At 39.5% G+C, this 15,883-nt stretch overlaps 1 protein-coding gene across 10 annotated transcripts in view; it reads right to left on the bottom strand.

Moving 5' to 3' along the window:
- The window catches only part of ELAVL2 (ELAV like RNA binding protein 2), a 151,339-nt gene that overhangs the window by 124,368 nt on the left and 11,088 nt on the right, over nt 1-15,883 (bottom strand). For 5 of the 10 annotated variants that reach the window (XM_064490154.1, XM_031449604.2, XM_031449608.2 and 2 more), the window contains exon 1: nt 3,394-3,936. The exons of 2 other annotated variants lie outside the window; for them this stretch is intronic. The gene's annotated coding sequence lies outside the window, so the exon portion shown is untranslated. Of the gene's footprint in view, nt 1-386; nt 1,246-3,393; nt 3,938-15,883 lie in introns of those variants that run through there. 3 more of the 10 variants (XM_031449606.2, XM_031449607.2, XM_064490160.1) reach the window with 2 other exon arrangements.

Raw genomic sequence — 15,883 nt, 5'->3', positions numbered from 1 at the left:
TCAAACGCAAAGTAGGAAATCTTGTACTCGACTAGATAAGCGCCTGCCGCTCGCCGCATCCTTCCAACGCCCCCCACAGAAGCCCCGAAATGGCCAACTATTCACAGAGGGGGCGTCCCATGGCTGCCTTGCCTTGGCCCGCCCCCACGCCCAGCTCAATCGCTTTTCCCCAGAAAAACCTGTGCCTGTCTTCAGACCCAAACCCAAGACTGGGAGTCAAAACCCACCCTGAGCCATGCGGCGGGAGCACGTTTTTACACCTGCCCATAAGCTTAATTATGAGAGCACCTGTCGTGTTGGGTTTTTTTTTCCCCCATTGCAAAGGCTTCCGTTTTAACTCTTACCCCTAAAAAACTGCATTTAAAAATATCACCTGTCAAACCTACCTGAAATCGCAAGAGGTAAAGGAAAGGAACTGAGCAGTGGGCGACTGAGTCGCCGCAAGAACGTGACCGAGGTTACAGCTTCAAGGGCATGATGCGGGTTTGATGCAGCAAGGTCCGCTAAGGGCGCCCAATGCTCCCCGCCCCCACACGACGGGCGGGGCTGGGGGACCTGGAGGGAAGGACACCGCTAACCCAGTGCTGGGATGGAGGTTAGGCAGAAGAGACAAAATTGCCCTCTTGGGCCAAGTCAAATCCGGCATAGTAAAGTAGGGGGCTTAACCACGTTAGAAATGGAGACAGTCCACCTCTCAATTTGGGGGACCCAGACTAGGGACACCAAAATCAGCTACTTGATTCTTTATTAGCGTTTCTGCTATCACCTCAAATATGATTTGTAATTAAACGACCTTAATTGACTTTGTATGGGTTTCTGGGAAAACGGCTCAAAGCGCCTGCGCCTCTTCAACCTTCTAAATAGTTAATTATAACATTCCCATCCCAGGCAGGTGGGATTCCTAAGAATTCCTGTTGCCAAAAGTTAGGCAAAACTGGGCCTACCAAATGTGCTGATCCAAGCCTAAAACTCTTAGAATGCCCTACGCCCTACTTCCTGAAACTGATTTCTTCAAGTTAAGGGAGACCTCTCTCAACAGAGTTCCGCAAGTCTCCCAAACCACTTCTACTCGCAAACATTGCTTTTTCTTGGGGAACTCCAGATCAGGGATAAGCTTTAAAGTGAGGTGCTCAAGCACTTGGTTAAAAAAGGGGAACCCAGTAGTGCCTGCTGTAGGACAGACCCAGGGATAACTGAGGTTTTTTTTAATCACCCAAAAGGCAACTTTTAAACATTCAACATTTTCTATTTTGCAGACTTATTTGTTCAAATTCTAAAAAATTTTTCAGGTGTCCCATTTTAAGAAGCCATTTTACCAAGGAAATTTTATGGGGCACAAACAGATTTCCTACCTTTCCATTCCCAAGACACTCACACCTTTTTCCCTGATCTTTAGGAATTGATTTCCAATTAGGGAAATAATCTCTTAATTTACCATTGTCTGCTCTGTATTCCGCCCCCCCACCCACCCCGCCCCATTTTAAGCCTAAATTTATAGGTTGCAGTATAGGCCTAAGAAATAAATCACCTCCATCTCCCTCCTAGAGGATGGGTACAATAAACAGGGATGTGGGAAGGGCTGAAGAGTGTTTGTACATGAATAGGGGAGGGGAGAGAACCCAGGTATTTCGGGGAGAAAGTGCAGAGACATCCATTCCGGCCCAGCAGTGTTAAGAGTAAATACTAAATGGTTGACTATTTCTCTCACTCTGGCCACAGTAAAGCCAGATCTGCAGCTAGTAATTACGTGAGAAAATACCCAGTCTCGACATCAGTTTTGCGAACCCGTACTTGAAAATGGAAAACGGGGAATGTATCCAACCTCCAATTTGCCTCAGTTGTATAGCTCTCATATTAATTCTTCACAGACGTGAAATAGGTGGGTACGTGGCAACGTGCTGGGCATAAATTAAGCAACAATGGCCATGCAAAGTCCTGTTCGCCGCTGAGCTCCCGTGGTGGGCACTGCCACTTGCCATCCCCAGCCCCCACCGCCCCTGAGATGACAGAGTCGAGTCCGGAGGAGGCCGGCCGCGCGTTGGCTTTTTCGAACCCAGAGGGTGGGTGGGGTGGAAGCAAAGAGAAATTAACCCCAGCCGGCTTTGTACCTTTTCCCCATCCTTTCCCTCTCAAGCACTACGCGGGCGCTCTCACGCACACACTCATCCACACCCTCTCGTGCCAATGATTTAAACTTCTATTAGGCAAAGGCAGCACCTCGTTCACCGCCACCACCACCGCCTCCACCCCTCTTCACCCCAAGAATATCCTCCCCCTTTCCCACATCTACCCTAGATTCTCTTTTTCGCAGTAGAAAGCCAGCTGGTTTCTTCTAAGCCCTGAGAAATCACAAAAGTTAAAATGAAGCAAGTGTCTGCCCAGCGTCTCATCCCCAACCATCTTTCTCCAGGCGTCAGTTTAACAATAGCTATTCGAGAAAAGGGGTGGGGGGTAGGGCGGCAAGGAAGGGGACTACGTAGCCGAGTTGGCTACTGGGGTGGCTGCGAAGCCTCACGGCTGCGAAGGATTCCCCCTCGTCCAGAAGGCGAAGTCAGACGCGTAGGACCAAGGACAGAGCTTGGAATCCACTTGCCAGCGCCCAGCGTAGCGAGGCTCCCAGGCAGCCGCCCCTCCACAGACACAGCTCCAAGGATCTTATTTACGCTTTTCTGAACAAAGGGAATCTCATATCCGGTACAGGCTTAAGAATTCGGCCCTAAATTGGCTATCTTCTTTTAGAACAGAACCACGATAATTGGCGGTAGTGAATTGCAGCCCGCACACCTCGCAATGATGAGTTTTGACAGCTTCTACCCACCCCAGCCCCAGCCCAGCCCCAGCTCTCAGGCAGCATGTACTTTTTCCAGTCAACTACAACTCGTTGCCTCGTGCAGCATCTAAATTCCATCTGGCAATCCCATCTTCCCAGCACATGTTATCTAGTTAATGCAATTAAGTCTGGGGTTTTCGCTGTTCTAATCTACGAGTCCAGGCTTCTGATTCCAGTTAATGGTATTAAAGCCTCTCCGGTCCTTCCATTGCTTTGCGAAAGTAGAGGCATGCATTTCATCCCCCCCCCCCCCAACTTATCTCTCTCTTCCCACGAAATGAACTTCCAATCTAAATCCCGAAGCTCACTCAACATCTTGCTCTACACTAGTTACATTTGCCACAAGTTTCTGCCATTGACATTTGAGAATATTCAGTACGTCAAGCATGCGTCCACGGTCTTTTAGTCTAGCTCTCTAGAATTAAAAAGCAGAGCAGTAGCTTTGAAATGAGACAAACATGTGCAATTAACTTCGTATTCTGTATTCCGCTCACTTACAGGTTTTCTGGGTTTGCCAGCGCATCGCTGCAACTAATGATTAAAGAAACCAAACCGAAACTTACCTTTCTCCCTTAAGGTTTTTGTGTATGTGTGTTTTTAAAGTAACGGTGCAGTTCTCCCAATAAGGATGAGCAAGAAGCTGCTGGATAGTTCTCTTAAGACAGCACGAAACCTAAACTGTGCTCGGCTTAAAAGAAGCAAATAAAAAGAAATGCTTTCGACCCCAAAGTCCAACGCTAAAAGAAACGGCGAAAAAAAAATATGAAAGGGGAGGGGAAACTTAAAAAAGAGTTTTAAAAGACGGAGAGACTACCCTCCTATTGCCGTTTAACTAAACAAAAAAGGGGCAAGAAAAACAAACGAAGGAACAAAGAAAAGAGACGAAAGAACGTTTTTTTCAAAAAGACGATGTCTTTCTCCTTGTTGCTTTTTAGTAGGTCGCTACAGGAGTAAGCTGCTGCATCTCTAACTGAGAACAGAAATAAGGGGGGAGGACGTCTTAAAAGGGAGGTGGACTGGACCACAGATTTATAGCACCGTATCACCAACCCCTTCTCTGCCTCCGCACTGCCGTGTGTGCAGCTGCTCTGCCAGGCTCCTATCCCGAGCAGCACGCGCGGAAGTATACGCTGAGTCGCGCCACAACGCAACTTGCTTATCTCCCCAGGACTCTGATTGGCCTAGACGTTTCTGTTGAGGCCGCCCAGGCGAGGCCGCGCGATATGATTGGTTAAGTGCTTGTGTCACTCTCGAGAGCTCAATGGAGTCCCGTTTCAAGGTAAGTTGTGCGGGGAGGTACACACATAACGCTGGCCGCGAAGGGAAATGCAAGAAGCAAAAAGGGATGGGGAAAGAGCAACGTGGGAGGGTTGGAACTGTACTATCAGAGTTTGCGATATGGCAAGATCTACTTTCCTCTTAAATCTTTCTGCTTCCGAAAGACTCACTTCCTTTGCCATCACTGCCGCATCTATGGCACGTTTCTTTATAACATTAAACTGTCCGGTATGTATGAGTCATTGAGATCTACCTCTCTTTGATCTGCGTGCAAGGGATGAATGTACATCCATTACTTGTACGCATGCCTTTTTCAATTTGTGTTCCAGTATTCGAGATTAGATATTATCAGGCAATTTTATGTCTTTCTCTGTTTTAACATATGCATATTGCAGCTCTGTTTATTTTTTAAGCGTCTTTTTAGGGTAAGAATGAAGTCAGAAATGCTTTCAAATAAAGCTGCCCGGTTTGAATTACCTTTCACTTAATGTTAGAATAGAAAAGTGCAGGATAAACATCCTATCCAGGGAAAAAGGTACTAAGTGGAGCTAAGGTCCTTCACTTTGAGGTAAATGATGACTCTCAAAAAGAGCAGCTGTACATAGAAGGAGAACAAGCCACTCCTCTGCACTTGCTGGCGGTACAGTTCTTGGACCACACATGTATTGCTGACTGTAAAGATAGGCAAGCCTTTATCTGCACTCTTTCTCTGAGGATTTAGAAAGTTTAACCAGAAGACCAAGTGTTGTCAACGCTTCTGCTTTATAGATGAAGACTACTTTATTAAACCCCATTATTTTAAAAACATTCAGGAGGCTGGAATATAGTTTTATGCATGGTGTTTATTTCTTCCTCCAAGTGAAAATGTGGTCCTCAGCATTGACTTGATGTATAAATAGAGACCACAGTCACTTGACCTAGGTTCTTTTCCAGCCTGAATTTCTTCTTTTAATATTCAAAGACACCACCAGCTTCCTAGACAGTACTTACAATTCTTACACAATGAACCATCTTCTCTGGAAGCTCATGCCTTTCTAAAAGGAATCCTTTTACCTGTTTATTTACTACTAACCACTATCTTTGAGAATGCCGCAAAGAAGAGGCACAGGTAAGAGTCAGAGTTTGCAGGAGGGCGGGGTGGGATGGAGGGAAAAGGGACAGACAGTCGCAAAACAAAATGACTAGAAAATAAGGGTTGAAGTAAATCATAGTGTCCATATGTTTCCTTGGAATTGTCCTTGAGTGTTAATAAATGATTAAAGAGAAAGAATAGACCTGTTTATCTCCCATATAGCCTGTATAACATGTGAGTTCTATACTTTGGATGACAATACTGGGAGTTGGGAAAGAAGGCTTGAATCTATGTGTTATAACTGCCATTTATAATTATCATGCCCTAGTCCCCACCCCTACTTTTTGTTCAACGACAGGCCTGGGGTCCTGGTTTCAACTTCAAATTATTCTCTAGACCTGGTTGAAACTCATGGGAAGAAGAAAGAAAAGCCATTTGAAGAAATGGAGTCAAGGGGCTGAGGGAAGGACATATCAAGGGAAAAAACAGAAAAACTCTACCTCATTTACAATAGATTAATCACTGTATGAATAAACAGTTGGAAAATTGGGTTTGTTGTCATCCTCCTTCAACTCCTCCTTTCACCCTAGATCAGTACAGAGAATAAAATAATAAATACAATTTGGGTAAAAATATAATACTATTTAGTCAGAATTACCGATGGAGTGAATTGTCTTTTCTCCTTGTTAACATATTCTTAAATTAGTATTGAATTAGTTGCATTTGTCCATGTAATATTCTCAGCACCCTGAAGAAAATCTTTATCATTAACTTACAAGTACATAAGTCTCCTCTGACTGTGTGGAAACTAATTTTTCTTTTAATTTTTAGTATTTGTTTGCATCCACAGGAAAGATTTTGTGGATTACAGTAATATATTATTCCAAAGATTGGGAGAGGGTGGATATGGAAAGCTGTCTATGGTGTGGAGTGTTGAAAATCCAGCATGTGTCTATATAGGTAAAGAAATTACCTGAAAAAAAAAGGTAAACTTGTCCATTCAAATGCAAAATAGAAAATTCTGCACATTCAGTATATATGTTTTTTTTCAGTTTGTTCAGAGGAGCAAATATTTTTCATGTCATTTTCAATATGTTTTTTCTATGTAGATAAAATGGAGTTAAGTTATTTAAGAAATTGAAAAATATTTAAAATACTAACTTACTTCCTCAATAAAACAGATGTTTTTAAATTTTAAAAACTTTTAAATGGATAGATACAGCATAAGTAACATGTACTTCTCCAACTGTTAAAAATAAAAACTGAATACAATCACTTTAAAATAAATGATATCTAGATGTCGATTTCACTTTTAAATTCATGTTGTCATAGCCTGAAATATTAACATAGTCTGTCTTGCAATTAATAAAGATTATGTGTAAACATCACATTCCACATTAAGCAAGTGTAATCAGTCCCTCTTCATTCATAGTTAGGTAAAGAAGTATCCACAGCATCTGAACGTGCATTAGAAAAGCATTTAAAAGACATCTGAATTATGATTGTCTTGTTAGCTCTGATATATCTTCAAAGTCTTTGGCATTATTTTAAGCTGCAGCAGAGAAGGGAGAGATATAGAGAATCACTGAGAGCTTGGAGAAAAAGTTTGATGTGGGGAAAGCTGCAAAAAGAATGGTTCTCAAAGCCAAAAAAGTAATAAATTCAATTAATTATTTTACTAAAATATCTTTATAAAGGAACAGCCATTCACAGGAATACTCATAAACTATTGTGGGCAATGTCTTTTAGGATAAATAACCCCCTTATACTCATTCTGCGGGGTTGGGGAGAGGAAGGGATACTTTCAGGATTTTATGATAAATGTGGCTGTAAACTACAGTTGTAACTTTTTAAAAAAGTAAATAAAGCAGTTCAGCTATTTAAATGAGTTTACCACGTTTGGCTTAGGGTGATAGTTCCAAACACTATACCCTCTTAGATGGATAAAAATATTATTCTGTGTTAATTTACTGGGCTGTTTTGGGGTGGGGGTGGTGTCTGTGGTTCATGTTAGAAGTGTGTCTGCCTGAGAAATATAGATATTATATAACTTGAAGATTACTATTTTAATTATTCTTAAAGAAGTATGTCAACCTTACTTCCACAGTTTAGAAAAGAGGAAAAAAAACAAAAAGTCGAGAAAATTGATTCCAACGTGGCAACCAGGCAAAAGAATGAGGCAAGAATTAGCACCATGGACAGAGACAAGCCGATCCTGAATAAAGGTTTGCAAAGCTTGATAGGACTGTCCCTCTCAGTGAAACACGGAAACTGCAATTCTTGGGAACATTTCATTTCTAAAGACTTTAGGGAAGGGGCTGCCCTACTCCATAGAAAGACGTTTATTTTGAATTAGGCTGGCTTTTGCTAAGACCCAGTCATCGTGACAAACCACCAGGAAGGTTGGTGCCCCGAACTCGCTGCAGACCCTCCACTGTTCTTCTATTTTCAGACACTCCCTTCCCCTGGTGAGCCTGCCAGTCATCAAAGTGGCCATGCAAAATAAATGCAAATCCAGGTAGTCACCGAAAAGTCTGCTAAACCCACTCCAGAGTTTTTAATCCTCGAAATTCCCGGAGGGAATTGCAACAAAAACGCCTACCGGCTCAGCCCCTCTCCCCTCCCCCAGTTCTTCCTTCGGCTCTCTCCATCTCCTGGCAAAGGGGCTAAAGCCTTTTATCCGAAGGTGAGTGACCTTCCAGACTATTTTGCAAAGAACCCTTTATATATTGCCAACACTTTCCATTAGGGACTGTGCCAGAGACGGCAGTGCGCAGGATCACAAACATCCTTTACTTTCCCTTTATATTTTGTCTCTAAACTCCTGTTCGAGGGAAAAGGCTGGAAAGGGAGCAGGGTCGGCGAGAATTTACCCTAAATTCTGAGGTTACTGTTTACACTTAAAGACACGTGAATTGTATAAACGTTTTTTAAAAATTAAATGTAATCTAGTGTCACGGTAAATCTTTAAGCCCAGCCTATATTGTTCTTCCTCTCTACCACTTCTGCCTTGTTTTTTTTGTTTTTGTTTTCTCGGCAAAATTTGTATGAGGTTCATTCTCCTTTAGGTGATTTGCCTGCAGATAGTCAAACTAAAATCTGTTGCACGTGCCCCAGAGTGTCTCGGAAAATTTATTTGCAGCTTCGTCTCGACGATCATTCATGTAAACGCTCCCCCAAATGTCTTCAGGTTTCTTTCCTCCTCTTTTACTCAGTATCAACTTTTAGCAAGAATAAACTCACGTCCTTCCTGAGCATGCAAAGGGTGATCTAGGCGACCAGGCGAGGGTGAGGTAAGAAAAATTGGAGGTGAGAAAGGGCAAATCAAAGCTTTGTGTCCGTTTCTCCCAGGGATGCTAACAGCCTTCTCTAAGCTTCCTCCTAGAGCCGATACATCTCATGCAAAATTAATACAAGTAATTAAAAATAGCAGTTCCCAAAGTTAAAGGAAACCATCTGTCTCAGCTGGTGGCAGTCTTTTCGCCGGCCCCTTTAACGGGACCTGGGAAGAAACGGTTTTTCTTCTTCCGATGCTCGGAGGGTCTTTCTTATATTGAAGATTTATGTTTCCACTTGTGTGCGATGCACGTCTAATTTGAAATAATAAAGCCGGGCTGAGCAACCAGTCAATCAGAGCTATCAACTGCGCTCTGCACGCAGCCCTGCCCCCACGTCCCTCCGGTCTCTAACCCTCTTTCCCTCCTCCCCCTCTCTCTCTCCTTGCTCTCCCCCTCCTATTTCCTCTCTCCTCTGCTCTCTCACACACTCACACTTTTCCCTCACGTGTGTTCAGATCAAACCCTTGCCCCATAGAGCAAGTGACCGCAACGGGTCACAGTGACAAAGGCGGAGTTTGTATCAGAAGAAGACTGAGGCCCGGGGAGACACAGCGGCTAGAGAAACAGCTGTCTTATCAGCCCGCTGCAGAGATGGAGATGGCTCGAGAGGTCCTCAACAGATAATCACTTGAATAGGTTTGCAATGCGCCAAACTTCACGCTTGATAAGGCCAACCCAATGTAGAGAGCAGCCCAGATCCTGCTCCATTCTGTTTTATCTGGGCTGTAAATTAAGAAATTGAAATTCAGGTGGCAGAGGCAGCAGTCGGCTGATAGACCGCTAAAGTAAACTGTCATTAAAATGCTTTCGGCAGGCAGAGAGGGGGCGCCTGGAATGGGATATATTTCTTAATAGGGGAGGGGAGCTGTGAGAGAGGAAGTCCACCGGTTTTAAAAATTATTTGGGATGGGGAAGCTGTGAGGAAAAGTTGCAAAGGGGCACAGCCTCTTGGTCATGATTCCCAGTCATAGCTAAAATGCAGAAACAATCTGAAACATACCAAGTTGTGTGAAGTCTGATATAATAGAGATTAAGGAACAATTTAAACCAATCTGATATAAAACAGAATTCTGTCTTTATCAGCGCATAGGGTAGAGGAAACTCTCAGGCTACAGTGTTAAAAAAAAAAGATTCCAAATGATCTCTAAAGTTTTCTTTTTTGTTGTAAGAAAAGTAGATCTACCAGATACAGAGGAGTTAACCAAAAACTGTGGTAAACCTGACCTTTCTGTTGAAGTGATAGGGTCACAGGAGAGATTCCAGGGTGGTTTTTAGAATAGCCAAAGAAGTTGTCAACCACTGAAAAGAATCTGCTTTAGCCATTTATAAGAAGAGTTATATTTCATCCCCTCCCCCTACACTCACATAGTAACTATGGGGTATTTCAAGAAACTCAAGGAATTCCACATGTCTATTTTGATAGCACCTGATTTTTACAGCACACTTCCTATCTACACTCTTCTGTCTGCTTTCATGGATATGAGGCATTAAAGTCTACGCATTATTTGAATAAATATTTCACAAAAAGTTTAAAACGTATGATGACCAGATTATAGCTACTGACCTTGTTGTCTTGATTCACTAATGACCATGCACTGTATCTTGTTCTTTGTGTGGTTGAGTGGATTGTAAATTTACTAGTGTGCATTTATGAGAGGATGCAGTATATTTTCCACAGCAGCATTTATATTTTAACTTTTAGCAATATTTCTGAAAAGGTACCTTTGGCTGATAGCAAATGGTTAATGCAGTTTTAGAAAATCAATCAGTTTTTATTTTGTTTAACCCCCAAACTTTAATCACTGTCAAAGTGCACTTAATTGACAATACAAAGGCTGCTTAAATCACAGTGGGGTGAGGAAGAATTAAAAATGAATTTGTTGGGGAAAATGATGAGAAAAAATTTAAGATGCTAGTATATGTATCAGTAGTTATTAAACTATTTGGATACATTAAAATAATTCTTTTAAATTCTGAAGTTGTTATCTAGGGAAGTAAACAAATATGTATCAGTGATGGAATCTCAAATATGTTTCTGTTAAACACTTTTTGCAAAAGTCCTTCACGCCTGTATCACAGCAAGGTCTTAAAAAATATTCAGCTGTATGAATGAATGAGTGCTGTATGGATCCGTCAATGAGAGAGAAATTTGTTCATGTTAGTTAACCTTTCCCCTCCATTAACACCATTTTCTATAATGCTATCATACTGTTTTAAATAATGGCTGCTATATAAGCATTTTAAAAGGTATTCTTTTAATAAATTCTAGCCTTTTAGGCAATATCATATTATCTTCAGATAATCATATAGTAAGATATTTTTCTGCTTGTTACAAACATTCAAACAAGTTTGAATTGCTAGCTTTAGTGAGTCTCTTAAGCTATGGTTTTTATTTTTCCTAATTAAATTGAAAATTTGCATAAGATGGACAGCTTAACCTACTCTTTGTCACCACAGGCAGGACTTTTTAAAGATGAGAATTTGCATAAGGCTTAAAAGATGCACTCTCACTAAGTTTGAAATGTGAGAAAAAGATATTTTATAAATATAAATTATTACAACATTTCAAAACTGAAAGCTAATTTTAAAAGTAAAAAATTTCATTATTGAACAGAAAAATGTTTTGGCATGAAATTATTAAAAACACTCCTGTCTAATTTTTCTCACAAATAAATGATATATATGGTTTCTACAGGCATGGCAGTTCATTATGAATGATGAGAAGTAATTAAAAGTCAAAAAATGTAAAATTTATTTTTAAAGTGATTCCCCATTATTAATTCTTCTCTATGGGAAATCAGATCATAGATTTTTAAGGTAAACAATCTATTAATGTATAAAGGCAAAAATATTGGAAGCTTTGTAAATATCTAAAAGTTCCAAGATTTTTGTTTTAAACTGACTGCCATTTATTACCAAAGAAAAAAATCATGAAACTAATTGTGTCCTTCCAGATATAACATTTACCTTCAGGTGAAGGTCAAAGGAGTGTTACATAATCAGTTCCTATGTCTAAATATTTATTCCTGATCTTTGACAAAAGACCCATCTCAATTTGATTCAAGGATCTTTTGAGTGCCTGTGTTTATACAGTATCTCTCTACAAGTTTTTTAATAGTATAGTTTGTCAAAAATTAGTCCTTTAGATAGAAATTGTAATGTTACTTTATTAGGAGCTACAGTTTTGAAAATTGTAAGAGCTTGGGTTTTTACTTTAGACACATCTAGATTTGAACCTGACTTCAACGCTGTGGGGTCTTGGACAAGTTAATTTTATCTCTTGTAAGTCTTAATTTCCTGATCTATAAAATGGCAATAACACTGTTTAATTTAGGGTCACCGTGAGGTTAAATGTAGTCATGAGTGTAAAATATTCAAGCTTCCTGGCAAGGGGGAAGTAGTCAATACACAATAACTATGATTTTGGGAACAAAACAGTGACTTAGCACACTACGTGATGAAGCCAGAATTAGAATTCCACCTTTTATATACTGTCTCTTAAATATTAACACTTGATGTCACTAATGTCCTAACTGATATATCTTATGATAAATATCTTCTCACACTTCTAATTGTAACCAAGTTTAAAGGGCCCCCAAAGGCATAAAATCTTCTGTCTTCTCTGTTACGTGGCTTCAGTATATTTCCCAAAACAATTTCATGATTCACCCATAAACAGTTGTGGGTCTTCAAAAAGGAACTTAGTCTGAGATTCCATGTGATTGATACAATAATAAAAACACCTTAGATTTTTATAGTACCTTTTATCACAAAAAACTCAATGCACTTTTACATATTTATCATTGTAACCCAGGAGGTATGGAAGGACATAAATTACTTCTCATTTTCAGGGGCATAAGAGAAGCGTTAGGAATTTAGGTAACATTTTTAAGATTAATAGGAATACAGAACAGGTTTCTTGAATGTCAGTCTTTGTGCAATGTGCTACTCTCTTTGGCATTAATTACGACCATTGTTCCTTTCATTAGGCTCAAAATGTTAGTGTTTGGCATTAAGTATAGGTTATAATTCAGTTAATTACTCACTGAAATCAAGTTGGTATCAAATACATACCATCATAATCTAATTAAATTAAAATATTTTAATTTTATGCCAAGACATTTTTATTATTCAAATATATAAAATATATATGCATATATGATCCATTCTTGTTTACCATTCTATGTTAACTCTGTGGCAAGATTTTTAAAGTTACTAGTCATTTATGGCCTTGAAAGAAATCACTTTCAGTCTCCTTATCACTCACCTCTCCCTGGGCTCATTCCCACTCTCCACATATATTTTTATAGTCTATTATATTTATTCAATTTACATAGGCTAACAGTACTTTCTACTCTATTTTTCTATTTCTTAGGTTTTCTGTGCTTGAAATACCTATCAAAATAAATATCTAAAGGAACATAAAGGTAGACTGTGTAAAGGGCACAAGAGGATATGCTTTTTATAATAGTTTGTTTTGAATGAAACAAAATGGAGAAATAATGTCCACTTGACATTGTAAAACACAGAATGTCAAAGGAATCCTAAGGCTGGTGTATGGTTTACAGTTTTGCAGTTCCCTCCTGGGCTTACTTTGCCAAAGATTGATATAGATGCAGCTACAGAGCTGGACTTGCGGGGAGTCAGTAGAATGGAAGGAAACAAAACTTTGCAGCCTGCTAAAAGAATGAACTTGAAACTTTTGGATGTCTAAGTTCATGGGTTACAGTGGAAAAACAGACTTAATGTTCTTTATTTTAAACTTCAGTAGGCATCTGTCTGTGCCCTAAATGTATCTTATAATTTGATAAGATTGACCCGCTCTTGTCAAGCCCAGTCATGTGACTGCCAGACTTCTAGGAGGAAGTGTGATGAGCCCCCGAGAAGAAACACAAGCATCCACATAGAATAGCCAGAGTGACTCTACAGCCACGTCACACCAACCCCTTTTAACCCTTCATGTTGCTGTGACTAAATGGAAAATCTATTTTTTCTGATTGAGTATATGTATATGCATTTTCAGGCTGAGAATACTATTGTAATAGAAATAATGTTCTGTTCCTTTGGTCACTGTCATTCTGGTATGAGAAATTAGAGAATAGGTTGTTTGAAATGTCAGTTTCTGTAAACATGAGTTGGGAGACGTAACATAAATGAATAGTGTTGCAGACTGTTTAAGCTGTTTGAGCAACAAACAGACATTTCCTTGAATTATTTTGACATAGTTTACTGTGAAATTCCCTTTTTTTCCTCTTGCCGATATTTCCAGATTTCTTGTGCAGACAATAAAAAGTCTTTCTTTTATGTCAGTGCTCATTATTTAACTCATAGAGCACTGATGTTTTATAGAATACTAATATTTCCCAGATGTAGAATGAATACTAAAAGAGAGGCATGTCTCTATATTAGTCATATCAAATTATACATGAAAAATTGTGTCACCTTACAAGGTTTTTATAGAAATATATATTAAGGTGTTTTAGGCCTTAGTTTTAAAAGATCTTTATGCAAATCTGCTTTATTGGGGGGGGTGTTCAAAGCAAATGAAATGAGTTTCAGAGGTGAAAATTGCAAGACTTGGTGGAAGACACTGTAATGGAGGTCATGTGCTAGAGAGCAATCAGATATCAGGTTGATTAGGTTTTGCGGACTCACATCATAGAGCACTTTGAAAGCCAGCAGAGGGGAGTACTGACATAAAACCACTGGATACAAGATATATTTATTGACAAGCGTAAATTTTGGACATGCCAAACAGGAAGAGATTCAATGGTATTGGAACCAGAATCAAGACAGAAGAAGGGTTAAGATTTTTGCCTAAAGCTCTAAGACTCCTTGGAATGAGGTGGCAAGGTCAGGGGATAGAGATGGGGGAAGACTGACAGGTATAAAAGAGGAGTTCACACCAATCATAATGAAAATGTTTTGATGACCAAAATATGTATAGCAGGCATTGGGTAAATGATTGGGTTGAAGAAATAATAGTTTTGAAACAAAAGGCCCAAGAAAGCTGTGAGGAAGAGAAACTAGGAACCAGAGCTATCACCCAGCACCCTGCTTAGCTGTGGATCCCTCTAAGACACCTTCAGGCCTGAGAGGGGGCTTTAAAAACAATGCTAGGAAAGGATGCACTGAACTGAGCTAGGCTTGAAGAAAGGAGACATGAGTCCTAGTTATTATTTCTCTCACAGACTAGCTAATTCCCCTCAGCAAGTCACTCTGACTAAACCTCCTGATTCCCACAAGACTGGATTGGGCAAAAAATAGTAAGGGGTAACAGGCATTGAGTATGCACTATGTGCTTAGCAGTATTCTAATGTTTTATGTGTATTAAGTCATTTAATCCTCATAATAATACTATCATTTTAAAGGTGAGGAAACTGAGGAAGTTAAGTAATTTGCCCCAAATCACACAACTAGAAGTTCCCAGAGCTGGGATTTGACCTTAAGTAGTCCATTTTTATGGCCCAAGTCCTTAATCACTATTTATTAGATAATCTGTAAGATACTTGCCAGAAGTGAAATTCAGCAATTCTAAAGAAATGTAGCAGAAATGAAAGATGACATAATACTTGCAAGAAAACAAAAGCAAAAGGCATTACAGTTAACACAAACAAACAAAACTCTACTTTTTATAATGAAAATAATTACACTCATGCCTTGCCATGCTAGCTACTGCTGACAAGTGGAAAAGAGATTAAAGTGATAATAGAATGATTTGCTTCTTTAAAATGATTCAGGTCAAATACAATAAGATTTTGAGAAAAATTACATAATATGTCCTAGGAGGAACTAACCACCAGTAATCTGGGGCAGTTTGAAGAAATTTTAATTATTTAGCTTTTGCAAATTTTAATTTTCAGAAGTCTACTTCATAACCATATAGTAAACAGTTATAAAATCATGTCAAAGGATAGTATCTATTGGTGATCTGGTAAAGACTTTCATGAAATATTGTTGAGAGTATTAAACATTATATAAAGAATGGTTCCTAGAACATTAATCAGAGCCTATTTTGAGGTAATAGGATTTGGACTTTTAGTTTTTTCTCATTTTCTGCATTGAGTTTGTAAAAGTTCTCAGCGTGCTTTCTTGTTTATAAATCAGAAAAACTGGCAGTTTTGTGTTTTGAGGACAAAAACTCTACACCTCGAGAGCTCAAGCTTCAGCCTTGTAGCCACCGAGCGGGAGCAGGTGGTAGATACTGAGTGGTGAGGAATGGGGACCTCTTAAAAGATGACTTAGATTTAGAGACAGGACAGATGAAAAGCCCTGGAGTTTTACAGTCTATAAACAAAACAATATTTACTTATAAAGACAAATCTTGGGATTTAATACATAAGAAAAATAAATAGAATAGAGCAA

The sequence above is a fragment of the Camelus dromedarius genome, chromosome 10 (genome assembly GCF_036321535.1).
Source record: "Camelus dromedarius isolate mCamDro1 chromosome 10, mCamDro1.pat, whole genome shotgun sequence".
In the NCBI taxonomy this organism is placed as follows: domain Eukaryota; kingdom Metazoa; phylum Chordata; class Mammalia; order Artiodactyla; family Camelidae; genus Camelus; species Camelus dromedarius.
Note: the sequence above shows the minus strand (reverse complement) of the source record. Positions and strands in the feature narration are given on the sequence as shown.